Source organism: Pleurodeles waltl, chromosome 4_1, assembly GCF_031143425.1.
Source record: "Pleurodeles waltl isolate 20211129_DDA chromosome 4_1, aPleWal1.hap1.20221129, whole genome shotgun sequence".
NCBI classification, from domain to species: Eukaryota; Metazoa; Chordata; class Amphibia; order Caudata; family Salamandridae; genus Pleurodeles; species Pleurodeles waltl.
The window spans coordinates 41,227,711-41,254,998 of record NC_090442.1 but is presented as its reverse complement, the minus strand read 5'-3'; the positions used below and the strand labels follow the sequence as shown (position 1 = coordinate 41,254,998).

The 27,288-nt window shown below is 41.6% G+C and overlaps 5 non-coding genes across 5 annotated transcripts; all 5 read left to right on the top strand.

Moving 5' to 3' along the window:
* The first annotated feature begins 3,528 nt into the window (after positions 1 to 3,528).
* On the top strand, positions 3,529 to 3,601 carry TRNAQ-UUG (transfer RNA glutamine (anticodon UUG)). Its single transcript has one exon. It is a non-coding gene; the product is annotated as a tRNA-Gln (tRNA).
* Positions 3,602 to 6,271: 2,670 nt separating this feature from the next.
* On the top strand, positions 6,272 to 6,344 carry TRNAQ-UUG (transfer RNA glutamine (anticodon UUG)). The gene has a single exon. It is a non-coding gene; the product is annotated as a tRNA-Gln (tRNA).
* Positions 6,345 to 8,096: 1,752 nt separating this feature from the next.
* On the top strand, positions 8,097 to 8,169 carry TRNAR-UCG (transfer RNA arginine (anticodon UCG)). The gene has a single exon. It is a non-coding gene; the product is annotated as a tRNA-Arg (tRNA).
* Positions 8,170 to 9,921: 1,752 nt separating this feature from the next.
* TRNAL-UAG (transfer RNA leucine (anticodon UAG)) lies at positions 9,922 to 9,995 on the top strand. The gene has a single exon. It is a non-coding gene; the product is annotated as a tRNA-Leu (tRNA).
* A 10,853-nt stretch (positions 9,996 to 20,848) lies between these two features.
* On the top strand, positions 20,849 to 20,921 carry TRNAR-UCG (transfer RNA arginine (anticodon UCG)). The gene has a single exon. It is a non-coding gene; the product is annotated as a tRNA-Arg (tRNA).
* The last annotated feature ends 6,367 nt before the right edge of the window (positions 20,922 to 27,288 follow it).

The following is a 27,288-nucleotide window of genomic DNA, read 5'->3' as shown; positions in this document are numbered from 1 at the left end:
ACTCTTACAATACTCCTTTCACTCTCCCTCATTAAGAAAGCCCAATGCAAACTGCACAATCAGTCACGTTATGCCTTCAGCATTGCTACTTTTCTGTCTTTCTGCCATACCAAAGTACCTCTTCATAAATGCCACAGATATGCAATACGTATACAACAATATGACATGGCACAATCATTCTGAACAGAACTGTGGGTAGATTCAGTGCAGGGAGTGTGTGCGTGGAGAAAGCAGAAACTATGCATGGTTAGAAGCTCTAGGATTTTTTCCAGGAAAAATGCACATTTTCCCTCAGAAAAAGTATAGTACTAGAGAAGAATCATAAAGGATTGACACAATTGCTGCCTTTGCTGTTGCCCCAGTTGTGTAATCTGTCAAGGACTGTTCTCTTGCAGATTGAGGCACCTAGTTGCAATTGTGTGGTAAAAATCAACTTTACAACCATTTTTGCTATAAACTTGAGATCTTTCTGAGATACAATCTCACAGACTTCTTATGAATGAGGAACTCTGAAATTGTCCCATTCCAATTTGTACGTCCTTAAAACTATGCTGGTTATTCAAATGGGCAGATTGTTTTTTAAATTCCTTTCTGTCTCTAGTTGTAGTTATATTGATACAGAGGCATAATTGTTGAATGATAGATATTGGTTTGATTGAAATATGTTCGTAGAGGTGGTGATAGGCTTTCTGTGTCTGTCTGAGAGCAAGGACCGGTTAACGTCTTTTTCCAAGAGCAGTTTGTTGTGAAAGGTATCAGGCAAAGGAGTATGTATTGTGATGTGGTTCTCTGACTGCTTCTGTCCACTTGCCAAAAGTTCCAAGGCCCTATGATAGCACAAAAACCGTAAGATTGAAGTGGTGGGTGCCGGAGGTTTAAAATGGTCAGTTTAATTAAAGACAGAAAAGTGAAACGAATGACTGCAGAAATACTGTATGTGGCCATGAACTGAGATGAAAGGATGATTTTGGAACTCTGTCTTGCAGATTTCCCTCAATGCCGCAATGGATAGGGCACTACTCTCATAGACCAGGGTGTGTAAGTTTAAGTCTATCTGAGGTGCACACCCTGAACTAATACATTTTTGCTGAAACCTAATCATATTGTTTACTCTTCCTCGTAGCAGCTTGCCAGGGTGATAGTATATTGCAACAGAACCTTTCAACTTCTTCACTGAAAAGAGTCACGCTGGTTACCCAAATTTGCACTGTGTCATTTTATACAGCTTTATTTATTGAAATTAAACTTGGACTCACTTGAAATATTCTCTTTCAAAATGAATGCTTTGAGCTGCTGTGAATTTTATTTCTAAAGGTGGTGACAGGCTTTCAGGTACGTGCTTATGTCAAGGCCCTGTTCGTGTCACTTGTATAAGCTAATTCAGGGAGCAAATTAGCAAGTCAAGAAATGGGAAGTCTGAACTAATGTCAAAGCAGTTTCATTCTCTTTTCAAATAATCCAAAAATACCATTGCAGCATAAAACAGAGTATTCAATAAAAGAAGAAAGGAGGATTAACGGCAAAAAAGGACATCATAAAATATGAAACTTTGGAAATTATCTAGATATTGTTTGAAAAAACTCCTTTGATGGAAAGAAGATGAAGAACGGTATGGGATTCTGTCCTGCACACCTGTAATTGATATGTTCCACATCCAATCATACCACCTAACCCTAAACAGCCAAACATATTGCACTCAGTGACCATGTGGACTAATGGATAAGGCATCTTACTTCGGATCAGAAGATTGAGGGTTCGAGTCCCTTCGTGGTTGAGTCTTTTTCTCACAGCACCCAACTTATCTTTACATACAAACTGGAGGCACACTCTTACAATACTCCTTTCACTCTCACTCATTAAGAAAGCCCAATGCAAACTGCACAATCAGTCACGTTATGCCTTCAGCATTGCTACTTTTCTGTCTTTCTGCCATACCAAAGTACCTCTTCATAAATGCCACGGATATGCAATACGTATGCAACAATATGACACGGCACAATCATTCTTAACAGCACTGTGGGTAGATGCAGTGCAGGGAGTGTGCGTGCAGAAATCAGAAACTATGCATGGGTAGAAGCTCTATGATTTTCTCCAGGAATAATGGAAATTGTCCCTCAGAAAAAGTATAGTACTAGAGAAGAATCATAAAAGATTGACACAATTGCTGCCTTTGCTGTTGCCCCAGTTGTGTAATCTGTCAAGGACTGGTCTCTTGCAGATTGAGGCACCTACTGTAGTTGCAATTGTGTGGTAAAAATCACCCTTACAACCATTTTTGCTATAAACTTGAGATCTTTCTGAGATACTATCTCACAGACTTCTTATGAATGAGGAACTCTGAAATTGTCACATTCCAATTTGTACGTCCTTAAAACTCTGCTGGTTATTCAAATGGGCAGATTGTTCTTTAAATTCCTTTCTGTCTCGAGTTGTAGTTATATTGATACAGAGGCATAATTGTTGAATGATATATATTGGTTTGATTGAAATATGTTCGTAGAGGTGGTGATAGGCTTTCTGTGTCTGTCTGAGAGCAAGGACCGGTTAACGTCTTTTTCCAAGAGCAGTTTGTTGTGAAAGGTATCAGGCAAAGGAGTATGTATTGTGATGTGGTTCTCTGACTGCTTCTGTCCACTTGCCAAAAGTTCCAAGGCCCTATGATAGCACAAAAACTGTAAGATTGAAGTGGTGGGTGCCGGAGGTTGAAAATGGTCAGTTAATTAAAGACAGAAAAGTGAAAAGAATGACTACAGAAATACTGTATGTGGCCATGAACTGAGATGAAAGGATGATTTTGGAACTCTGTCTTGCAGATTACCCTCAATGCCGCAATGGATAGGGCACTACTCTCACAGACCAGGGTGTGTAAGTTTAAGTCTATCTGAGGTGCACACCCTGAACTAATACATTTTTGCTGAAACCTAATCATATTGTTTACTCTTCCTCGCTGCAGCTTGCCAGGGTGATAGTATATTGCAACAGAACCATTCCACTTCTTCACTGAAAAGAGTCATGCTGGTTACCCAAATGTGCAGCGTGTCATTTTATACAGCTTTCTTTATTGAAATTAAACTTGGACTCACTTGAAATATTCTCTTTCAAAATGAATGTTTTGAGCTGCTGTGAATTTTATTTCTAGAGGTGGTGACAGGCTTTCAGGTACGTGCTTAGGTCAAGGCCCTGTTCATGTCACTTGTATAAGCTAATTCAGGGAGCAAATTAGCAAGTCAAGAAATGGGAAGTCTGAACTACTGTCAAAGCAGTTTCATTCTCTTTTCAAATAATCCAAAAATACCATTGCAGCATAAAACAGAGTATTCAATAAAAGAAGAAAGGAGGATGAACGGCAAAAAAGCACATCATAAGATACGAAACTTTGGAAATTATCTAGATATTGTTTGAAAAAACTCCTTTGATGGAAAGAAGATGAAGAACGGTATGGGATCCTGTCCTGCGCACCTGTAATTGATATGTTCCACATCCATTCATACCACCTAACCCTAAACACCCAAACGTATTGCAGTCAATGACCATGTGGCATAATGGATAAGGCGTCTGACTTTGGATCAGAAGAATGAGGGTTCGAGTCCCTTCATGGTTGAGTCTTTTTCTCACAGCACCCAACTTATCTTTACATACAAACTGGAAACACACTCTTACAATACTCCTTTCACTCTCACTCATTAAGAAAGCCCAATGCAAACTGCACAATCAGTCACGTTATGCCTTCAGCATTGCTACTTTTCTGTCTTTCTGCCATACCAATGTACCTCTTCATAAATGCCACGGATATGCAGGGCCATATTTATACTTTTTGACGCAAAACTGCGCCAACGCAGTTTTGCGCCAAAAAAATTAGCGCCGGCTAACGCCATTCTGAAGCGCCATGCGGGCGCCGTATTTATTGAATGACGTTAGCCGGCGTTAGCCGCCGGCGCTGTCTGGTGTGCGTTAAAAAAAACTACGTACACCAGGCAGCGCCGGCGTAGGGGGAAAATGGCATATGGGCGTTCACAAATGGTGCAAGTCAGTCTGAGGCCAAAAAATCGCCTCAACCCGATTTGCGCCATTTTTTTACGACACCCAACCCCCATTGAAATGACTCCTGTCTTAGCAAAGACAGGAGTCATGCCCCCTTGCCCAATGGCCATGCCCAGGGGACTTCTGTCCCCTGGGCATGGTCATTGGGCATAGTGGCATGTAGGGGGGCACAAATCAGGCCCCCATATGCCACAATTTTTTTTTTTTTAAATACTTACCTCAACTTACCTTAATGTCCCTGGGGTGGGTCCCTCCATCCTTGGGTGTCCTCCTGGGGTGGGCAAAGGTGGCAGGGGGTGTCCCTGGGTGCAGGGGAGGGCACCTCTGGGCTCATTCTGAGGCCACAGGTCCCTTAACGCCTGCCCTGACCCAGGCGCTAAAATCCGGCGCTAATGCAGGTTTTTTAGACCCGCCCACTCCCGGGCGTCATTTTTGCCCGGGAGTATAAATACGACGCATATGCATCGGAGTCATTTTTTAAGACGGGAACGCCTACCTTGCATATCATTAACGCAAGGAAGGTGTTCACGCAAAAAAATTACGCTAACTCCATGAACTTTGGTGCTAGACGCATCTAACGCCAAAGTATAAATATGGAGTTAGTTTTGCGTCGAATTTGCGTTGAAAAAAACGACGCTAATTCGGCGCAAATGGAGTATAAATATGCCCCGCAATACGTATACAACAATATGACATGGCACAATCATTCTGAACAGAACTGTGGGTAGATTCAGTGCAGGGAGTGTGTGCGTGCAGAAAGCAGAAACTATGCATGGGTAGAAGCTCTATGATTTTCTCCAGGAAAAATGCAACTTGTCCCTCAGAAAAAGTATAGTACTAGAGAATAATCATAAAGGATTGACACAATTGCTGCCTTTGCTGTTGCCCCAGTTGTGTAATCTGTCAAGGACTGGTCTCTTGCAGATTGAGGCACCTAGTTGCAATTGTGTGGTAAAAATCACCCTTACAACCATTTTTGCTATAAACTTGAGATCTTTCTGAGATACAATCTCACAGACTTCTTATGAATGAGGAACTCTGAAATTGTCACATTCCAATTTGTACGTCCTTAAAACTATGCTGGTTATTCAAATGGGCAGATTGTTTTTTAAATTCCTTTCTGTCTCGAGTTGTAGTTATATTGATACAGAGGCATAATTGTTGAATGATATATATTGGTTTGATTGAAATATGTTCATAGAGGTGGTGATAGGCTTTCTGTGTCTGTCTGAGAGCAAGGATCGGTTAACGTCTTTTTCCAAGAGCAGTTTGTTGTGAAAGGTATCAGGCAAAGGAGTATGTATTGTGATGTGGTTCTCTGACTGCTTCTGTCCACTTGCCAAAAGTTCCAAGGCCCTATGATAGCACAAAAACGGTAAGATTGAAGTGGTGGGTGCCGGAGGTTTAAAATGGTCAGTTTAATTAAAGACAGAAAAGTGAAACGAATGACTGCAGAAACACTGTATGTGACCATGAACTGAGATGAAAGGATGATTTTGGAACTCTGTCTTGCAGATTACCCTCAATGCCGCAATGGATAGGGCACTACTCTCACAGACCAGGGGGTGTAAGTTTAAGTCTATCTGAGGTGCACACCCTGAACTAATACATTTTTGCTGAAACCTAATCATATTGCTTACTCTTCCTCGTAGCAGCTTGCCAGGATGATAGTATATTGCAACAGAACCATTCCACTTCTTCACTGAAAATAGTCATGCTGGTTACCCAAATGTGCAGCGTGTCATTTTATACAGCTTTCTTTATTGAAATTAAACTTGGACTCACTTGAAATATTCTCTTTCAAAATGAATGTTTTGAGCTGCTGTGAATTTTATTTCTAGAGGTGGTGACAGGCTTTCAGGTACGTGCTTAGGTCAAGGCCCTGTTCATGTCACTTGTATAAACTAATTCAGGGAGCAAATTAGCAAGTCAAGAAATGGCAAGTCTGAATTACTGTCAAAGCAGTTTCATTCTCTTTTCAAATAATCCAAAAATACCATTGCAGCATAAAACAGAGTATTCAATAAAAGAAGAAAGGAGGATTAACGGCAAAAAAGCACATCATAAGATATGAAACTTTGGAAATTATCTAGATATTGTTTGAAAAAACTCCTTTGATGGAAAGAAGATGAAGAACGGTATGGGATCCTGGCCTGCGCACCTGTAATTGATATGTTCCACATCCATTCATACCACCTAACCCTAAACACCCAAACATATTTCAGTCAGTGACCATGTGGCCTAATGGATAAGGCGTCTGACTTTGGATCAGAAGATTGAGGGTTCGAGTCCCTTCATGGTTGAAACTTTTTCTCACAGCACCCAACTTATCTTTACATACAAACTGGAAACACACTCTTACAATACTCCTTTCACTCTCCCTCATTAAGAAAGCCCAATGCAAACTGCACAATCAGTCACGTTATGCCTTCAGCATTGCTACTTTTCTGTCTTTCTGCCATACCAAAGTACCTCTTCATAAATGCCACAGATATGCAATACGTATACAACAATATGACATGGCACAATCATTCTGAACAGAACTGTGGGTAGATTCAGTGCAGGGAGTGTGTGCGTGGAGAAAGCAGAAACTATGCATGGTTAGAAGCTCTAGGATTTTTTCCAGGAAAAATGCACATTTTCCCTCAGAAAAAGTATAGTACTAGAGAAGAATCATAAAGGATTGACACAATTGCTGCCTTTGCTGTTGCCCCAGTTGTGTAATCTGTCAAGGACTGGTCTCTTGCAGATTGAGGCACCTAGTTGCAATTGTGTGGTAAAAATCACCCTTACAACCATTTTTGCTATAAACTTGAGATCTTTCTGAGATACAATCTCACAGACTTCTTATGAATGAGGAACTCTGAAATTGTCACATTCCAATTTGTACGTCCTTAAAACTATGCTGGTTATTCAAATGGGCAGATTGTTTTTTAAATTCCTTTCTGTCTCGAGTTGTAGTTATATTGATACAGAGGCATAATTGTTGAATGATATATATTGGTTTGATTGAAATATGTTCGTAGAGGTGGTGATAGGCTTTCTGTGTCTGTCTGAGAGCAAGGACCGGTTAACGTCTTTTTCCAAGAGCAGTTTGTTGTGAAAGGTATCAGGCAAAGGAGTATGTATTGTGATGTGGTTCTCTGACTGCTTCTGTCCACTTGCCAAAAGTTCCAAGGCCCTATGATAGCACAAAAACGGTAAGATTGAAGTGGTGGGTGCCGGAGGTTTAAAATGGTCAGTTTAATTAAAGACAGAAAAGTGAAACGAATGACTGCAGAAACACTGTATGTGACCATGAACTGAGATGAAAGGATGATTTTGGAACTCTGTCTTGCAGATTACCCTCAATGCCGCAATGGATAGGGCACTACTCTCACAGACCAGGGGGTGTAAGTTTAAGTCTATCTGAGGTGCACACCCTGAACTAATACATTTTTGCTGAAACCTAATCATATTGCTTACTCTTCCTCGTAGGAGCTTGCCAGGATGATAGTATATTGCAACAGAACCATTCCACTTCTTCACTGAAAATAGTCATGCTGGTTACCCAAATGTGCAGCGTGTCATTTTATACAGCTTTCTTTATTGAAATTAAACTTGGACTCACTTGAAATATTCTCTTTCAAAATGAATGTTTTGAGCTGCTGTGAATTTTATTTCTAGAGGTGGTGACAGGCTTTCAGGTACGTGCTTAGGTCAAGGCCCTGTTCATGTCACTTGTATAAACTAATTCAGGGAGCAAATTAGCAAGTCAAGAAATGGCAAGTCTGAATTACTGTCAAAGCAGTTTCATTCTCTTTTCAAATAATCCAAAAATACCATTGCAGCATAAAACAGAGTATTCAATAAAAGAAGAAAGGAGGATTAACGGCAAAAAAGCACATCATAAGATATGAAACTTTGGAAATTATCTAGATATTGTTTGAAAAAACTCCTTTGATGGAAAGAAGATGAAGAACGGTATGGGATCCTGGCCTGCGCACCTGTAATTGATATGTTCCACATCCATTCATACCACCTAACCCTAAACATCCAAACATATTTCAGTCAGTGACCATGTGGCCTAATGGATAAGGCGTCTGACTTCGGATCAGAAGATTGAGGGTTCGAGTCCCTTCATGGTTGAGTCTTTTTCTCACAGCACCCAACTTATCTTTACATACAAACTGGAAACACACTCTTACAATACTCCTTTCACTCTCCCTCATTAAGAAAGCCCAATGCAAACTGCACAATCAGTCACGTTATGCCTTCAGCATTGCTACTTTTCTGTCTTTCTGCCATACCAAAGTACCTCTTCATAAATGCCACAGATATGCAATACGTATACAACAATATGACATGGCACAATCATTCTGAACAGAACTGTGGGTAGATTCAGTGCAGGGAGTGTGTGCGTGGAGAAAGCAGAAACTATGCATGGTTAGAAGCTCTAGGATTTTTTCCAGGAAAAATGCACATTTTCCCTCAGAAAAAGTATAGTACTAGAGAAGAATCATAAAGGATTGACACAATTGCTGCCTTTGCTGTTGCCCCAGTTGTGTAATCTGTCAAGGACTGTTCTCTTGCAGATTGAGGCACCTAGTTGCAATTGTGTGGTAAAAATCAACTTTACAACCATTTTTGCTATAAACTTGAGATCTTTCTGAGATACAATCTCACAGACTTCTTATGAATGAGGAACTCTGAAATTGTCACATTCCAATTTGTAAGTCCTTAAAACTATGCTGGTTATTCAAATGGGCAGATTGTTTTTTAAATTCCTTTCTGTCTCGAGTTGTAGTTATATTGATACAGAGGCATAATTGTTGAATGATATATATTGGTTTGATTGAAATATGTTCGTAGAGGTGGTGATAGGCTTTCTGTGTCTGTCTGAGAGCAAGGACCGGTTAACGTCTTTTTCCAAGAGCAGTTTGTTGTGAAAGGTATCAGGCAAAGGAGTATGTATTGTGATGTGGTTCTCTGACTGCTTCTGTCCACTTGCCAAAAGTTCCAAGGCCCTATGATAGCACAAAAACGGTAAGATTGAAGTGGTGGGTGCCGGAGGTTTAAAATGGTCAGTTTAATTAAAGACAGAAAAGTGAAACGAATGACTGCAGAAACACTGTATGTGACCATGAACTGAGATGAAAGGATGATTTTGGAACTCTGTCTTGCAGATTACCCTCAATGCCGCAATGGATAGGGCACTACTCTCACAGACCAGGGGGTGTAAGTTTAAGTCTATCTGAGGTGCACACCCTGAACTAATACATTTTTGCTGAAACCTAATCATATTGCTTACTCTTCCTCGTAGGAGCTTGCCAGGATGATAGTATATTGCAACAGAACCATTCCACTTCTTCACTGAAAATAGTCATGCTGGTTACCCAAATGTGCAGCGTGTCATTTTATACAGCTTTCTTTATTGAAATTAAACTTGGACTCACTTGAAATATTCTCTTTCAAAATGAATGTTTTGAGCTGCTGTGAATTTTATTTCTAGAGGTGGTGACAGGCTTTCAGGTACGTGCTTAGGTCAAGGCCCTGTTCATGTCACTTGTATAAACTAATTCAGGGAGGAAATTAGCAAGTCAAGAAATGGCAAGTCTGAATTACTGTCAAAGCAGTTTCATTCTCTTTTCAAATAATCCAAAAATACCATTGCAGCATAAAACAGAGTATTCAATAAAAGAAGAAAGGAGGATTAACGGCAAAAAAGCACATCATAAGATATGAAACTTTGGAAATTATCTAGATATTGTTTGAAAAAACTCCTTTGATGGAAAGAAGATGAAGAACGGTATGGGATCCTGGCCTGCGCACCTGTAATTGATATGTTCCACATCCATTCATACCACCTAACCCTAAACATCCAAACATATTTCAGTCAGTCACCATGTGGCCTAATGGATAAGGCGTCTGACTTAGGATCAGAAGATTGAGGGTTCGAGTCCCTTCATGGTTGAGTCTTTTTCTCACAGCACCCAACTTATCTTTACATACAAACTGGAAACACACTCTTACAATACTCCTTTCACTCTCCCTCATTAAGAAAGCCCAATGCAAACTGCACAATCAGTCACGTTATGCCTTCAGCATTGCTACTTTTCTGTCTTTCTGCCATACCAAAGTACCTCTTCATAAATGCCACAGATATGCAATACGTATACAACAATATGACATGGCACAATCATTCTGAACAGAACTGTGGGTAGATTCAGTGCAGGGAGTGTGTGCGTGGAGAAAGCAGAAACTATGCATGGTTAGAAGCTCTAGGATTTTTTCCAGGAAAAATGCACATTTTCCCTCAGAAAAAGTATAGTACTAGAGAAGAATCATAAAGGATTGACACAATTGCTGCCTTTGCTTTTGCCCCAGTTGTGTAATCTGTCAAGGACTGTTCTCTTGCAGATTGAGGCACCTAGTTGCAATTGTGTGGTAAAAATCAACTTTACAACCATTTTTGCTATAAACTTGAGATCTTTCTGAGATACAATCTCACAGACTTCTTATGAATGAGGAACTCTGAAATTGTCACATTCCAATTTGTAAGTCCTTAAAACTATGCTGGTTATTCAAATGGGCAGATTGTTTTTTAAATTCCTTTCTGTCTCGAGTTGTAGTTATATTGATACAGAGGCATAATTGTTGAATGATATATATTGGTTTGATTGAAATATGTTCGTAGAGGTGGTGATAGGCTTTCTGTGTCTGTCTGAGAGCAAGGACCGGTTAACGTTTTTTTCCAAGAGCAGTTTGTTGTGAAAGGTATCAGGCAAAGGAGTATGTATTGTGATGTGGTTCTCTGACTGCTTCTGTCCACTTGCCAAAAGTTCCAAGGCCCTATGATAGCACAAAAACGGTAAGATTGAAGTGGTGGGTGCCGGAGGTTTAAAATGGTCAGTTTAATTAAAGACAGAAAAGTGAAACGAATGACTGCAGAAACACTGTATGTGACCATGAACTGAGATGAAAGGATGATTTTGGAACTCTGTCTTGCAGATTACCCTCAATGCCGCAATGGATAGGGCACTACTCTCACAGACCAGGGTGTGTAAGTTTAAGACTATCTGAGGTGCACACCCTGAACTAATACATTTTTGCTGAAACCTAATCATATTGTTTACTCTTCCTCGTAGCAGCTTGCCAGGGTGATAGTATATTGCAACAGAACCATTCCACTTCTTCACTGAAAAGAGTCATGCTGGTTACCCAAATGTGCAGCGTGTCATTTTATACAGCTTTCTTTATTGAAATTAAACTTGGACTCACTTGAAATATTCTCTTTCAAAATGAATGTTTTGAGCTGCTGTGAATTTTATTTCTAGAGGTGGTGACAGGCTTTCAGGTACGTGCTTAGGTCAAGGCCCTGTTCATGTCACTTGTATAAGCTAATTCAGGGAGCAAATTAGCAAGTCAAGAAATGGGAAGTCTGAACTACTGTCAAAGCAGTTTCATTCTCTTTTCAAATAATCCAAAAATACCATTGCAGCATAAAACAGAGTATTCAATAAAAGAAGAAAGGAGGATTAACGGCAAAAAAGCACATCATAAGATATGAAACTTTGGAAATTATCTAGATATTGTTTGAAAAAACTCCTTTGATGGAAAGAAGATGAAGAACGGTATGAGATCCTGTCCTGCGCACCTGTAATTGATATGTTCCACATCCATTCATACCACCTAACCCTAAACACCCAAACATATTGGAGTCAGTGACCATGTGGCCTAATGGATAAGGCGTCTGACTTCAGATCAGAACATTGAGGGTTCGAGTCCCTTCATGGTTGAGTCTTTTTCTCACAGCACCCAACTTATCTTTACATACAAACTGGAAACACACTCTTACAATACTCCTTTCACTCTCACTCATTAAGAAAGCCCAATGCAAACTGCACAATCAGTCACGTTATACCTTCAGCATTGCTACTTTTCTGTCTTTCTGCCATACCAAAGTACCTCTTCATAAATGCTACGGATATCCAATACGTATACAACAATATGACATGGCACAATCATTCCGAACAGAACTGTGGGTAGAATCAGTGCAGGGAGTGTGTGCGTGCAGAAAGCAGAAACTATGCATGGGTAGAAGCTCTATGATTTTCTCCAGGAATAATGCAAATTGTCCCTCATAAAAAGTATAGTACTAGAGAAGAATCATAAAGGATTGACACAATTGTTGCCTTTGCTGTTGCTCCAGTTGTGTAATCTCTCAAGGACTGGTCTCTTGCAGATTGAGGCACCTAGTTGCAATTGTGTGGTAAAAATCACCCTTACAACCATTTTTGCTATAAACTTGAAATCTTTCTGAGATACTATCTCACAGACTTCTTATGAATGAGGAACTCTGAAATTGTCACATTCCAATTTGTACGTCCTTAAAACTCTGCTGGTTATTCAAATGGGCAGATTGTTTTTTAAATTCCTTTCTGTCTCTAGTTGTAGTTATATTGATACAGAGGCATAATTGTTGGATGATATATATTGGTTTGATTGAAATATGTTCGTAGAGGTGGTGATAGGCTTTCTGTGTCTGTCTGAGAGCAAGGACCGGTTAACGTCTTTTTCCAAGAGCAGTTTGTTGTGAAAGGTATCAGGCAAAGGAGTATGTATTGTGATGTGGTTCTCTGACTGCTTCTGTCCACTTGCCAAAAGTTCCAAGGCCCTATGATAGCACAAAAACTGTAAGATTGAAGTGGTGGGTGCCGGAGGTTTAAAATGGTCAGTTTAATTAAAGACAGAAAAGTGAAACGAATGACTGCAGAAATACTGTATGAGGCCATGAAATGAGATGAAAGGATGATTTTGGAACTCTGTCTTGCAGATTACCCTCAATGCCGCAATGGATAGGGCACTACTCTCAAAGACCAGGGTGTGTAAGTTTAAGTCTATCTGAGGTGCACACCCTGAACTAATACATTTTTGCTGAAACCTAATCATATTGTTTACTCTTCCTCGTAGCAGCTTGCCAGGGTGATAGTATATTGCAACAGAACCATTCCACTTCTTCACTGAAAAGAGTCATGCTTTTTACCCAAATGTGCAGCGTGTCATTTTATACAGCTTTCTTTATTGAAATTAAACTTGGACTCACTTGAAATATTCTCTTTCAAAATGAATGTTTTGAGCTGCTGTGAATTTTATTTCTAGAGGTGGTGACAGGCTTTCAGGTACGTGCTTAGGTCAAGGCCCTGTTCATGTCACTTGTATAAGCTAATTCAGGGAGCAAATTAGCAAGTCAAGAAATGGGAATTCTGAACTACTGTCAAAGCAGTTTCATTCTCTTTTCAAATAATCCAAAAATACCACTGCAGCATAAAACAGAGTATTCAATAAAAGAAGAAAGGAGGATTAACGGCAAAAAAGCACAGCATAAGATATGAAACTTTGGAAATTATCTAGATATTGTTTGAAAAAACTCCTTTGATGGAAAGAAGATGAAGAACGGTATGGGATCCTGTCCTGCGCACCTGTAATTGATATGTTCCACATCCATTCATACCACCTAACCCTAAACACCCAAACATATTGCAGTCACTGACCATGTGGACTAATGGATAATGGACTTCGGATCAGAAGATTGAGGGTTCGAGTCCCTTCATGGTTGAGTCTTTTTCTCACAGCACCCAACTTATCTTTACATACAAACTGGAAACACACTCTTACAATACTCCTTTCACTCTCACTCATTAAGAAAGCCCAATGCAAACTGCACAATCAGTCAGGTTATGCCTTCAGCATTGCTACCTTTCTGTCTTTCTGCCATACCAAAGTACCTCTTCATAAATGCCACGGATATGCAATACGTATACAACAATATGACATGGCACAATCATTCCGAACAGAACTGTGGCTAGATTCAGTGCAGGGAGTGTGTGCGTGCAGAAAGCAGAAACTATGCATGGGTAGAAGCTCTATGATTTTCTCCAGGAATAATGCAAATTGTCCCTCAGAAAAAGTATAGTACCAGAGAAGAATCATAAAGGATTGACACAATTGCTGCCTTTGCTGTTGCCCCAGTTTTGTAATCTGTCAAGGACTGGTCTCTTGCAGATTGAGGCACCTAGATGCAATTGTGTGGTAAAAATCACCCTTACAACCATTTTTGCTATAAACTTGAGATCTTTCTGAGATACTATCTCACAGACTTCTTATGAATGAGGAACTCTGAAATTGTCACATTCCAATTTGTACGTCCTTAAAACTCTGCTGGTTATTCAAATGGGCAGATTGTTTTTTAAATTCCTTTCTGTCTCGAGTTGTAGTTATATTGATACAGAGGCATAATTGTTGAATGATATATATTGGTTTGATTGAAATATGTTCGTAGAGGTGGTGATAGGCTTTCTGTGCCTGTCTGAGAGCAAGGACCGGTTGACGTCTTTTTCCAAGAGCAGTTTGTTGTGAAAGGTATCAGGCAAAGGAGTATGTATTGTTATGTGGTTCTCTGACTGCTTCTGTCCACTTGCCAAAAGTTCCAAGGCCTATGATAGCACAAAAACTGTAAGATTGAAGTGGTGGGTGCCGGAGGTTTAAAATGGTCAGTTTAATTAAAGACAGAAAAGTGAAACGAATGACTGCAGAAATACTGTATGTGGCCATGAACTGAGATGAAAGGATGATTTTCGAACTCTGTCTTGCAGATTACCCTCAATGCCGCAATGGATAGGGCACTACTCTCACAGACCAGGGGGTGTAAGTTTAAGTCTATCTGAGGTGCACACCCTGAACTAATACATTTCTGCCGAAACCTAATCATATTGTTTACTCTTCCTCGTAGCAGCTTGCCAGGGTGATAGTAAATTGCAACAGAACCATTCCACTTCTTCACTGAAAAGAGTCATGCTGGTTACCCAAAAGTGCAGCGTGTCATTTTATACAGCTTTCTTATTGAAATTAAACTTGGACTCACTTGAAATATTCTCTTTCAAAATGAATGTTTTGAGCTGCTATGAATTTTATTTCTAGAGGTGGTGACAGGCTTTCAGGTACGTGCTTAGGTCAAGGCCCTGTTCATGTCACTTGTATAAGCTAATTCAGGGAGCAAATTAGCAAGTCAAGAAATGGGAAGTCTGAACTACTGTCAAAGCAGTTTCATTCTCTTTTCAAATAATCCAAAAATACCATTGCAGCATGAAACAGAGTATTCAATAAAAGAAGAAAGGAGGATTAACGGCAAAAAAGCACAGCATAAGATATGAAACTTTGGAAATTATCTAGATATTGTTTGAAAAAACTCCTTTGATGGAAAGAAGATGAAGAACGGTATGGGATCCTGTCCTGCGCACCTGTAATTGATATGTTCCACATCCATTCATACCACCTAACCCTAAACACCCAAACATATTGCAGTCACTGACCATGTGGACTAATGGATAATGGACTTCGGATCAGAAGATTGAGGGTTCGAGTCCCTTCATGGTTGAGTCTTTTTCTCACAGCACCCAACTTATCTTTACATACAAACTGGAAACACACTCTTACAATACTCCTTTCACTCTCACTCATTAAGAAAGCCCAATGCAAACTGCACAATCAGTCAGGTTATGCCTTCAGCATTGCTACCTTTCTGTCTTTCTGCCATACCAAAGTACCTCTTCATAAATGCCACGGATATGCAATACCTATACAACAATATGACATGGCACAATCATTCCGAACAGAGCTGTGGCTAGATTCAGTGCAGGGAGTGTGTGCGTGCAGAAAGCAGAAACTATGCATGGGTAGAAGCTCTATGATTTTCTCCAGGAATAATGCAAATTGTCCCTCAGAAAAAGTATAGTACCAGAGAAGAATCATAAAGGATTGACACAATTGCTGCCTTTGCTGTTGCCCCAGTTTTGTAATCTGTCAAGGACTGGTCTCTTGCAGATTGAGGCACCTAGATGCAATTGTGTGGTAAAAATCACCCTTACAACCATTTTTGCTATAAACTTGAGATCTTTCTGAGATACTATCTCACAGACTTCTTATGAATGAGGAACTCTGAAATTGTCACATTCCAATTTGTACGTCCTTAAAACTCTGCTGGTTATTCAAATGGGCAGATTGTTTTTTAAATTCCTTTCTGTCTCCAGTTGTAGTTATATTGATACAGAGGCATAATTGTTGAATGATATATATTGGTTTGATTGAAATATGTTCGTAGAGGTGGTGATAGGCTTTCTGTGCCTGTCTGAGAGCAAGGACCGGTTGACGTCTTTTTCCAAGAGCAGTTTGTTGTGAAAGGTATCAGGCAAAGGAGTATGTATTGTTATGTGGTTCTCTGACTGCTTCTGTCCACTTGCCAAAAGTTCCAAGGCCTATGATAGCACAAAAACTGTAAGATTGAAGTGGTGGGTGCCGGAGGTTTAAAATGGTCAGTTTAATTAAAGACAGAAAAGTCAAACGAATGACTGCAGAAATACTGTATGTGGCCATGAACTGAGATGAAAGGATGATTTTCGAACTCTGTCTTGCAGATTACCCTCAATGCCGCAATGGATAGGGCACTACTCTCACAGACCAGGGGGTGTAAGTTTAAGTCTATCTGAGGTGCACACCCTGAACTAATACATTTCTGCCGAAACCTAATCATATTGTTTACTCTTCCTCGTAGCAGCTTGCCAGGGTGATAGTATATTGCAACAGAACCATTCCACTTCTTCACTGAAAAGAGTCATGCTGGTTACCCAAAAGTGCAGCGTGTCATTTTATACAGCTTTCTTCTTGAAATTAAACTTGGACTCACTTGAAATATTCTCTTTCAAAATGAATGTTTTGAGCTGCTATGAATGTTATTTCTAGAGGTGGTGACAGGCTTTCAGGTCCGTGCTTAGGTCAAGGCCCTGTTCATGTCACTTGTATAAGCTAATTCAGGGAGCAAATTAGCAAGTCAAGAAATGGGAAGTCTGAACTACTGTCAAAGCAGTTTCATTCTCTTTTCAAATAATCCAAAAATACCATTGCAGCATGAAACAGAGTATTCAATAAAAGAAGAAAGGAGGATTAACGGCAAAAAAGCACAGCATAAGATATGAAACTTTGGAAATTATCTAGATATTGTTTGAAAAAACTCCTTTGATGGAAAGAAGATGAAGAACGGTATGGGATCCTGTCCTGCGCACCTGTAATTGATATGTTCCACATCCATTCATACCACCTAACCCTAAACACCCAAACAAATTGAAGTCAGTGACCATGTGGCCTAATGGATAATGCGTCTGACTTCGGATCAGAGGATTGAGGGTTTGAGTCCCTTCATGGTTGAGTCTTTTTCTCACAGCACCCAACTTATCTTTACATACAAACTGGAAACACACTCTTAAAATACTCCTTTCACTCTCACTCATTAAGAAAGCCCACTGCAAACTGCACAATCAGTCACGTTATGCCTTCAGCATTGCTACTTTTCTGTCTTTCTGCCATACCAAAGTACCTCTTCATAAATGCCACGGATATGCAATACGTATACAACAATATGACATGGCACAATCATTCTGAACAGAACTGTGGGTAGATTCAGTGCAGGGAGTGTGTGCGTGCAGAAAGCAGAAACTATGCATGGGTAGAAGCTCTATGATTTTCTCCAGGAATAATGCAAATTGTCCCTCAGAAAAAGTATAGTACTAGAGAAGAATCATAAAGGATTGACACAATTGCTGCCTTTGCTGTTGCCCCAGTTGTGTAATCTGTCAAGGACTGGTCTCTTGCAGATTGAGGCACCTAGTTGCAATTGTGTGGTAAAAATCACCCTTACAACCATTTTTGCTATAAACTTGAGATCTTTCTGAGATACTATCTCACAGACTTCTTATGAATGAGGAACTCTGAAATTGTCACATTCCAATTTGTACGTCCTTAAAACTCTGCTGGTTATTCAAATGGGCAGATTGTTTTTTAAATTCCTTTCTGTCTCGAGTTGTAGTTATATTGATACAGAGGCATAATTGTTGAATGATATATATTGGTTTGATTGAAATATGTTCGTAGAGGTGGTGATAGGCTTTCTGTGTCTGTCTGAGAGCAAGGACCGGTTAACGTCTTTTTCCAAGAGCAGTTTGTTGTGAAAGGTATCAGGCAAAGGAGTATGTATTGTGATGTGGTTCTCTGACTGCTTCTGTCCACTTGCCAAAAGTTCCAAGGCCCTATGATAGCACAAAAACGGTAAGATTGAAGTGGTGGGTGCCGGAGGTTTAAAATGGTCAGTTTAATTAAAGACAGAAAAGTGAAACGAATGACTGCAGAAATACTGTATGTAGCCATGAACTGAGATGAAAGGATGATTTTGGAACTCTGTCTTGCAGATTACCCTCAATGCCGCAATGGATAGGGCACTACTCTCACAGACCAGGGTGTGTAAGTTTAAGTCTATCTGAGGTGCACACCCTGAACTAATACATTTTTGTTGAAACCTAATCATATTGTTTACTCTTCCTCGTAGCAGCTTGCCAGGGTGATAGGATATTGCAACAGAACCATTCCACTTCTTCACTGAAAACAGTCATGCTGGTTACCCAAATGTGCAGCGTGTCATTTTATACAGCTTTCTTTATTGAAATTAAACTTGGACTCACTTCAAATATTCTCTTTCAAAATGAATGTTTTGAGCTGCTGTGAATTTTATTTCTAGAGGTGGTGACAGGCTTTCAGGTACGTGCTTAGGTCAAGGCCCTGTTCATGTCACTTGTATAAGCTAATTCAGGGAGCAAATTAGCAAGTCAAGAAATGGGAAGTCTGAACTACTGTCAAAGCAGTTTCATTCTCTTTTCAAATAATCCAAAAATACCATTGCAGCATGAAACAGAGTATTCAATAAAAGAAGAAAGGAGGATTAACGGCAAAAAAGCACAGCATAAGATATGAAACTTTGGAAATTATCTAGATATTGTTTGAAAAAACTCCTTTGATGGAAAGAAGATGAAGAACGGTATGGGATCCTGTCCTGCGCACCTGTAATTGATATGTTCCACATCCATTCATACCACCTATCCCTAAACACCCAACTAAATTGAAGTCAGTGACCATGCGGCCTAATGGATAATGCGTCTGACTTCTGATTGAGGGTTCGAGTCCCTTCATGGTTGAGTCTTTTTCTCACAGCACCCAACTTATCTTTACATACAAACTGGAAACACACTCTTAAAATACTCCTTTCACTCTCACTCATTAAGAAAGCCCACTGCAAACTGCACAATCAGTCACGTTATGCCTTCAGCATTGCTACTTTTCTGTCTTTCTGCCATACCAAAGTACCTCTTCATAAATGCTCGGATATGCAATACGTATACAACAATATGACATGGCACAATCATTCTGAACAGAACTGTGGGTAGATTCAGTGCAGGGAGTGTGTGCGTGCAGAAAGCAGAAACTATGCATGGGTAGAAGCTCTATGATTTTCTCCAGGAATAATGCAAATTGTCCCTCAGAAAAAGTATAGTACTAGAGAAGAATCATAAAGGATTGACACAATTGCTGCCTTTGCTGTTGCCCCAGTTGTGTAATCTGTCAAGGACTGGTCTCTTGCAGATTGAGGCACCTAGTTGCAATTGTGTGGTAAAAATCACCCTTACAACCATTTTTGCTATAAACTTGAGATCTTTCTGAGATACTATCTCACAGACTTCTTATGAATGAGGAACTCTGAAATTGTCACATTCCAATTTCTACGTCCTTAAAACTCTGCTGGTTATTCAAATGGGCAGATTGTTCTTTAAATTCCTTTCTGTCTCGAGTTGTAGTTATATTGATACAGAGGCATAATTGTTGAATGATATATATTGGTTTGATTGAAATATGTTCGTAGAGGTGGTGATAGGCTTTCTGTGTCTGTCTGAGAGCAAGGACCGGTTAACGTCTTTTTCCAAGAGCAGTTTGTTGTGAAAGGTATCAGGCAAAGGAGTATGTATTGTGATGTGGTTCTCTGACTGCTTCTGTCCACTTGCCAAAAGTTCCAAGGCCCTATGATAGCACAAAAACTGTAAGATTGAAGTGGTGGGTGCTGGAGGTTTAAAATGGTCGGTTTAATTAAAGACAGAAAAGTGAAACGAATGACTGCAGAAATACTGTATGTGACCATGAACTGAGATGAAAGGATGATTTTGGAACTCTGTCTTGCAGATTACCCTCAATGCTGCAATGGATAGGGCACTACTCTCACAGACCAGGGGGTGTAAGTTTAAGTCTATCTGAGGTGCACACTCTGAACTAATACATTTTTGCTGAAACCTAATCATATTGTTTACTCTTCCTCATAGCAGCTTGCCAGGGTGATAGAATATTGCTACAGAACCATTCCACTTCTTCACTGAAAATAGTCATGCTGGTTACCCAAATGTGCAGCGTGTCATTTTATACAGCTTTCTTTATTGAAATTAAACTTGGACTCACTTGAAATATTCTCTTTCAAAATGAATGTTTTGAGCTGCTGTGAATTTTATTTCTAAAGATGGTGACAGCCTTTCAGGTACGTGCTTAGGTCAAGGCCCTGTTCATGTCACTTGTATAAGCTAATTCAGGGAGCAAATTAGCAAGTCAAGAAATGGGAAGTCTGAACTAATGTCAAAGCAGTTTCATTCTCTTTTCAAATAATCCAAAAATACCATTGCAGCATAAAACAGAGTATTCAATAAAAGAAGAAAGGAGGATTAACGGCAAAAAAGCACATCATAAGATATGAAACTTTGGAAATTATCTAGATATTGTTTGAAAAAACTCCTTTGATGGAAAGAAGATGAAGAACGGTATGGGATCCTGGCCTGCGCACCTGTAATTGATATGTTCCACATACATTCATACCACCTAACCCTAAACACCCAAACATATTTCAGTCAGTGACCATGTGGCCTAATGGGTAAGGCGTCTGACTTCGGATCAGAAGATTGAGGGTTCGAGTCCCTTCATGGTTGAGTCTTTTTCTCACAGCACCCAACTTATCTTTACATACAAACTGGAAACACACTCTTACAATACTCCTTTCACTCTCCCTCATTAAGAAAGCCCAATGCAAACTGCACAATCAGTCACGTTATGCCTTCAGCATTGCTACTTTTCTGTCTTTCTGCCATACCAAAGTACCTCTTCATAAATGCCACAGATATGCAATACGTATACAACAATATGACATGGCACAATCATTCTGAACAGAACTGTGGGTAGATTCAGTGCAGGGAGTGTGTGCGTGGAGAAAGCAGAAACTATGCATGGTTAGAAGCTCTAGGATTTTTTCCAGGAAAAATGCACATTTTCCCTCAGAAAAAGTATAGTACTAGAGAAGAATCATAAAGGATTGACACAATTGCTGCCTTTGCTGTTGCCCCAGTTGTGTAATCTGTCAAGGACTGGTCTCTTGCAGATTGAGGCACCTAGTTGCAATTGTGTGGTAAAAATCACCCTTACAACCATTTTTGCTATAAACTTGAGATCTTTCTGAGATACAATCTCACAGACTTCTTATGAATGAGGAACTCTGAAATTGTCACATTCCAATTTGTACGTCCTTAAAACTATGCTGGTTATTCAAATGGGCAGATTGTTTTTTAAATTCCTTTCTGTCTCGAGTTGTAGTTATATTGATACAGAGGCATAATTGTTGAATGATATATATTGGTTTGATTGAAATATGTTCGTAGAGGTGGTGATAGGCTTTCTGTGTCTGTCTGAGAGCAAGGACCGGTTAACGTCTTTTTCCAAGAGCAGTTTGTTGTGAAAGGTATCAGGCAAAGGAGTATGTATTGTGATGTGGTTCTCTGACTGCTTCTGTCCACTTGCCAAAAGTTCCAAGGCCCTATGATAGCACAAAAATGGTAAGATTGAAGTGGTGGGTGCCGGAGGTTTAAAATGGTCAGTTTAATTAAAGACAGAAAAGTGAAACGAATGACTGCAGAAACACTGTATGTGACCATGAACTGAGATGAAAGGATGATTTTGGAACTCTGTCTTGCAGATTACCCTCAATGCCGCAATGGATAGGGCACTACTCTCACAGACCAGGGGGTGTAAGTTTAAGTCTATCTGAGGTGCACACCCTGAACTAATAAATTTTTGCTGAAACCTAATCATATTGCTTACTCTTCCTCGTAGGAGCTTGCCAGGATGATAGTATATTGCAACAGAACCATTCCACTTCTTCACTGAAAATAGTCATGCTGGTTACCCAAATGTGCAGCGTGTCATTTTATACAGCTTTCTTTATTGAAATTAAACTTGGACTCACTTGAAATATTCTCTTTCAAAATGAATGTTTTGAGCTGCTGTGAATTTTATTTCTAGAGGTGGTGACAGGCTTTCAGGTACGTGCTTAGGTCAAGGCCCTGTTCATGTTACTTGTATAAGCTAATTCAGGGGGCAAATTAGCAAGTCAAGAAATGGGAAGTCTGAACTACTGTCAAAGGAGTTTCATTCTCTTTTCAAATAATCCAAAAATACCATTGCAGCATAAAACAGAGTATTCAATAAAAGAAGAAAGGAGGATTAACGGCAAAAAAGCACATCATAAGATATGTGTTGGAAAATGGGTTATTGGTAGGGCAGGTAGGTACCTACACCTAGCAACAAGCCACTAACCTCCACATAGGTACAGTTAGGTCTCAGTAAATTAATCCCAGCTCAACCCTTGGTAGCTTGGCAACGAGCGTCAAGGCTTAATTTAGGAGACAAAGTGTAAAGCATTCAAATATCACAAAACAGTAATTAAATAAAACACAGGAAACAGTTTAAAAATCCAAAACCAATTTATAAAAATAGTTTATATTTTTATCTTTAAAATGACACAAAAACGATTAAGATCGGTTCAGGGGAACCGGAGATATGAATTTTTAAAGAATTATTACTTTTCTAGTGCTTAGAAACAAAAAGCGCCAATCGGGTCATCTGGTTGCACCTCGACCGGGGGAAAGTCAAACTTTCAGGCCGACCGCGATGGAGCCCTGCTCGGCTACAGGTCGCGGGAGGCCTCGGTTAAAAAGTTACCTTCTGACTTAGTCTTTATTTTGAAGTTTTTCTTCACCGGGACGAACCTGCCAGTTGAATCCGACCTCCTGGAGCCCTTCTCCGGATACGCGATGTGGGTTTCCTCGGTGGAGACTTTTACCTTCGGACTTAGTCGTTTTTTCGAGATGAAAATCCTTCGACCGGGGTAAACCTGGATCTTGATCCGACGTCCATGGAGCCCTTCTCGGATACGATGGCTCGGAGGTCCCGGTCAACTTTTTACGTTCGGACTTAGTCTCTTTTTTGGATGTTTTTCTTTACCGGGACGAACCACGAAGTCAGGCCGGGTCGCGGTTGAGGCAAGCCGGCTAGAATTTCTGCGGCGGGTCGGTCCCTCTCTGGAGCTTTTTTCAAAAAATTCTCAAATCTTTTCCAAACTTCTGGGGCTTCACCCAGATGTTATTTAAGGTTCTTTTGGGGTCCACAGCTCACCCCAAGGGTCCAGAAGTTCTGTGATGGTCCTTGGGGGGTGCGGACTTCAACTCCCAGAATGCACCTGGCGCAAACTCCTTTTTGGCCACTGGACAGTGGTCAGCTGGTCGCTTTCTTCAGGAGTTGGTGCAGGGGACTCTGGTTAGCAATTTTTCACCTGTAGCAAACAGGGAGTCCCTCCTTGAACCAGTTGAAGCCAGGCAAAGTCCTTCTTGTGGTGAAGCCCAAGTGTGCAGCTGGTGCAGTCCTTCTGAGTGCAGGGTCCAGGTGCAGGCCAGGGGTCCAGCAGGGCAGTCCTTCTTCTCCTTAAGTTCTTTCTTCTTGAAATTTGGTGGGTATCTGAGGCGTGGGTGCAGGTCTGCCAGTTTTATCCTTGCTCCTGGGTGAAAAGCAGGGGGGCCCTGGTTCTCCAATCAGGGACAGGGTCGTCCCCCTGTGATGACCACTTCCTGGGAAGTGTGGCAAAAATCCATCCCAGAAGGCAACAGTCTCTAAAAATCCAACATGGATGAATCTGATTTTTGGAGGTTACATCTGGCTGAGCCCACCCACTGGTGTGGCTAAAAATCATAAACACACCCCTCTCCTGCCCTCTCCTAATCTAATCAAGGGGGCACCTAATTGTCTGGGGTTGCAGGATGTGGGGGTGTTGCTGGGTGCTGCAAATGTCCTTCTCTGCCTTTGAAGACCAGTTTGGCAGCCCTCCCCCTTCCTGCCTCACCATCTGCTGAGGGGAGATTCTCTCCCCCAAGCACATTCCTTTGTGTGAAGCCTGGCCACTTCACACCTCATCAAGGCAGCCTGGCAGAAGCTGCTGCAGGCTGGCCAATCAGAGCACAGCAGCAAAAACAATGCAGAGCTGAAATTGGCAACTTTTTAGGTAAAGTCTAAACTTTTTACCTGAACAAGTTATATTAAATCCAACAACTGGAAGTTGTGGGATTTATTACAACAATTAATTTGATACCAAATTCTTGGTATGTAACATTTAAGGAGACTTTAAAATTTAAAATAAAGTCTGCCCATTCTAGCCTATGAAGGCCATTTACTTCAATGAGGGAAAAACGAATTTGGCTGTTTTTACCTCACCAGGGCTTATAAATCTATTTTTATAAAGTCCCTGCTTATAGTTACATGGCACCCAGCCCTAGGGGCACATAGGGCACACCTTAGGGGTGACTTATATGTAAAAATAAGGTAGTTTAAGACTTTGGAAGTACCTTTAATTCCAAAGTCGAATGTGCATATAACTTTAATTTAAAAGCAGCCAGCAAGGCAGGCTTGCTTTTAAAATGACACTGGGCACCTCAGCAGTGCACCTAGGTGTGTACCACCTATGCTGTGGTCCCTAAACCTACATGCCCTACCATATACTAGGGACTTATAGGTAGGTTAACTTAGCCAATTATAATTAGCCTAATTTGCATATCCATTTTACACAGAGCACAGGCCCTGGGACTGGTTAGCAGTACCCAGGGCACCATCAAAGTCAGGAAAACACCAGCAAAAAGAGGAAAATGGGAGCAAAAAGTTATGGGGCCTCTGCAATCAGCCGTGTTTTCTCACACAACCCCCCCCAGCCCACACGCCCAGGAGACTCAGCCCAACCCTGGGAGAGTCTTCCTGGCTTGTTAGGCGAGGAAGACAGTGAAGAAAACTGGCTGTCCCTTTGCAGGGCCTACTCTGCCTTATATCCTCCTGTCAGGGTCACTCCCTATGGGTAGTGCAGCCATCCCAACAGTAAAAGGACCCAACTCAAACTGAAACTTCCCTCTAGGGGGTTCTTCCTCCTTTCTCTCTGCCAACTTGGGTAGTGAGGTTCCCACCTCCCCTACTCCAAACTTTGCTAGGGCAACACCTAGCTTACCCAAAGAGGTCACCCAACACTTGAGCAACCCCACCATGACCAATAGGGTCAGGGGGCCTACTTTGCTATTGGCCCTGGGGTCTGCCTCCCAGGCCAAGTACAGTGCTGCCAGGAAGGCTAGCACCCAGCAGAGGCTACTGACAGCTGTCAGTACCCAGAACCACACCCTAAGCTCTCCACTGACAGGTGGCTGAGCTGCTTTAGGGGCAACTTTGGGGTCCTGGCACCCCTCTTGCTGTCTAGAGTGGGGGGCTACCACCTCCTGTGGCAGACACCCTCCTTCCACTCTCCCTTCTGTCAGTGCAGGGGCAACACCCTGCATCTGGACAGCTGCCTGACTACTCAGGACTTCCTTGGGGTCGGGTGAGGCCTCACCAGTGCCAACTCTGGGCTCCCCCCTTACTGGGGCAGAAGGCCCTTGGCTCCCTGGAACTCTCTCTAAGAGTGGCCTACCCTTCCTTTTCTTCTTTCCTTCTCTTGGGGACCCCTGTCTCCTAACTGTAGGGACTGACTCCCCAGGACTTTGGGTTGGGGGGGCGCCCTGGGCGACCCCATCTGTGACCAGACTCACCTCTGGGAGGTCATTGCCCAGGATACAATCTAGGGGAATGTCAGCACTGACTACCACCCTAATCCAGTCAAGGATACCCTCCCTCTCTAGGGGCACTATGGCTACAGGTTTGGAGGTGATCTCCACTGTGGCTATCCTGACTTTCTTTGTCTTTCCTGGGACATACATGTCTGGGGTCACTAACCGGTCACTCACTATAGTGTGACTGGCACAGGTGTCTCTCAGGCCAGTGGTAGGGATCCCATTCACTTGAATGTGGTGGAAGTGCCTACTCCCACCCTCAGGGATCACCAGCTTACCATCTGGTCCTGTCTCCCAGCTCAATGCTAGGAGGACTTCATCATCTGAGGAATCCTCCTCTATGGCTACACTGGACAGCCCAGTGCTAACCACCTTCTTTGGACAGGCTGCATCTCCTCTGAAGTGACCTGTCTGCTGACAGTCAAAGCAAGCCCTACTGTCCAAGAGCTTTTTTAACCCTGGGTCTCCCTGTCTCTGCTTGTCAGAGTGGGAGTGGGATTTACTCTCCTCCTTCTTAGGGTTCTGGGGTACAGAGGGAGTCTCTGTGGTGGGCTTACCACCTCCCTCCTTAGGTTTTTGGGGACCTGTCCCCCCCTTCTTGGAGTCTCCCCCCTGGGACTTGACAACCACCCTGGTTCTCAACCACTCATCAGCTGCCTCCCCTAGCTCTCTAGGGTTGGTCTGCTTAGAGTCCACTAGATGCTGGCGTAACCTTTCTTGGGTACAATTGGTCAAGATGTGCTCTCTCATGATCAGATTGTATAACCCCTCATAAGTATCTACTTTGTTACCAATAATCCAGCCCTCTAGTGCCTTTAGTGAAATGTCCACAAAGTCAACCCAAGACTGGGTACTGACCTTCTGGGTGTCCCTGAACTTCATTCTATATTGCTCTGGGGTCAGACCAAACTTCTTGGCTAAGCAACTCTTCATACTAGGGTATGAATCTGCCTCCTCCCCCCTTAAGGTCAGAAGCCTATCCCTCCCTGAGTTGGGGACCAACTCCCACAAAAGGGAACCCCAGTATTGAGGCCTAACCCTTCTCATTTGGAGTGCCCTCTCAAAGGCCCCCAGCCACTTATCTATGTCATTCCCCTCTACATAGGCAGGAACCACCCCTTTGGGTAATCTGGGGCAAACTCCCCCACCCATGGACACCTCAGCTTCTTTATCGCTGCTTCCATCTCTTTTCTCTTTGTATGCCCACTTTTTCTTTTCTAGGGCCAGCTTCTCTGCTTCCAAAGCTATGTATGCTAGCTGGGCCTCCAGCTCTCTTTCTCTGATGGATGGGTTCTCTCCTCCTGAAAGGACCCCCTTCCCACCACTAGCTTTGGATCTGCCCCTAGTGACTGTATTTACTGAGGACCGTTCTTCCTCATCCTCACTTAGGCTC